Raw genomic sequence first — 2,218 nt, forward strand, 5'->3', positions numbered from 1 at the left:
ATGAAGAAATGGCAAACTAAAAGCATCTAATACAATACCTCCGTTTACATTTTCAGGGCCACATAGTCCAAAAAGATACCCCATTCTGATATTCAGAGAAGGTAGGTACAGATGTTCATTAGTACAAACGAAAGGAACTGCCAACAGGAACTGTGCCCTGGCATCCCTTGAGTTGACAGGTGCCTCGCCACTAACCTCGTGTTTGCCAGTTGTTATAAAATACTCTGGAGGAAAATGAACTTGGTAGAGAACAATAATTTATGATAGAGCAGGTTCCCACACACATACACCCTTGAGAGTCTCCCCAGAATCTCTGGACAGTGGCTTGCTTCACCTCTGAGAACAATTTCAACCTTCTTGCAGCCCTGGGAACTTCAGGGAACCATCCTGAAAATTGTTTCCTGTGTTGCTTTCCTCTTAGGGCATACGGTGTATGTTGTTGCTTTTGTTCAAGGGCAAAGTTTTACATCCAAAGACCCTGAAGAGAAAACCCAGAAGGAAAACTGCTCAGAAATGAATCTGTATCCTCTACCTGGGAGGGCCGTTGACACCACAGCAGTGACAGCAAAGTCAGTGTCTTGCCATCTTGAAACAAGATCACATGAATTGTTGACTCTAGAGCCGGAACTGTACTTGAAGACTTTCTGACCAGCTGGCCTCACACTGAACACGTCCATGCTGACCAGCGTGGGGCTCCTGTTAGTCTTGGGCATTTTGGTTGTACCTCTTCCAGGGGGAGACCGGCTCTGCAGGAAAGCTTCCTAGAAATGATCTTTTCCTACTGGAGTGTCAAACTCTCTTAGAAAGTGTTTCTCCCATCCATCAGCCAGAAAACTACTTTATTTACTTTGGGAGTATCAGATAGATACTGTGAAAGCTTTTCACTAGAACTTCCTGTTAGTGAATTCATGTCATTCATCTGTCATGAACACAGAGGCAGTTTCATCGTAGAGTTTCTAACCTTCTTCACTGGACAGATCAGAAGGACCTCTTCTTTTGTAGAACTTGATAGATAGTTCATTCCATTCTGCTACCAAGAAGTGTGTGCTGCTGCAGCGACACTTCATTGCAACCTGGCTTAGATTCTTCAGAATTTCTCATCCTTTGCCAAAGCCTCTATAATCGCTCATCATGAAGAAGTCCTCAAGATACAATAACTTGCCAATCCATGGGTCGTAGGTGAAATAGTACATGGCGAAACCAACCATGCGGTGTCCTTCCGGAGTCCACTGCTCTTTGGGCACTTCTGCAACCAGGCAGTGGTAGAAGGGGTGCTCTCCGAAACCATCCCCTAACAGATCTTTTTCAGTTAATATGACTTGCTCTTCCATGTATTTGTATTTAGCCAGTTCCTTGATCAGCCGCAGGAAATCGCTGCAGTCAGCGGCGGTAGCTGGGCGGATCACAAATTCAGCTATTTTCGTCTTTTGCTTTTCTTCCCTTTGCAGACCAGGCCCCTGTACTTGAACAGCAGGAGGAGGTGGTTCCTCATTCGTCTCCCGGGAGCGTCCTCTTCTCAGTCAGGCTGGCACCATGACCCAGCGGACTTTAGGGAGTGATGGAAAGGCCTCCTTGGAGCTGCACCTGAGAACTGTGCAGTTCTAGGTTTTTAAAGAACCATTTAATTTACATTCTTATATGTGATATACCCAGAACAAACACGTTATATGATCGAGAAGTATTATGCCAATGCTCCGAGTAGCCAAAGATACTTTCCACTCATTTTTCAGACATGTAACATATTTAAGGTTTATTTTGTAAAGTTATTATTACTACTGCTATTATTTTCTTTTTTAGGTGTTTTTTTAGAAAGAGAGAGAGAGATTTTGCTATAGGGCACATGTGATTGCCAGAGAGGCAGAGACAGAAAGAGAGAAACCCCCCAAGGGCAAGGCCACCCTGCAGTCCCTTCTCTGTTCTCCACCCAGGACAGACATGCACATGCACCTGGTGTGAGTTTTAAACCACCAGGTCTGGGACTCAAATTGCATCAGCCATGTGGGAATCTAGTGCCTTAACCACTATGCCACCTGCTGACCGCTGTAGGGTTTTTGTTCGTTTTGGGTGTTTTTTTGCAAGTAATCATGTGTATTCACCAGACAGAGAAAGCATCCCCCAATGGGACATAGTCATGCCACAATCCTTTTTTCTCTTTTTTGTTTTTCTTTCTTTTTTTTTTTTTTTTTTTTTTTATATATTCTTCCTTGTGGTGTGCGTG

At 44.0% G+C, this 2,218-nt stretch overlaps 1 pseudogene; it reads right to left on the bottom strand.

Annotated features, from left to right (window-relative positions):
* Positions 1 to 911: 911 nt before the first annotated feature.
* LOC102475288 (diamine acetyltransferase 1 pseudogene) overlaps positions 912 to 2,218 on the bottom strand; it is a 30,188-nt pseudogene continuing 28,881 nt past the window's right edge.

Source organism: Tupaia chinensis, unplaced genomic scaffold (genome assembly GCF_000334495.1).
Source record: "Tupaia chinensis unplaced genomic scaffold, TupChi_1.0 Scaffold000048_1, whole genome shotgun sequence".
NCBI lineage: Eukaryota > Metazoa > Chordata > Mammalia > Scandentia > Tupaiidae > Tupaia > Tupaia belangeri.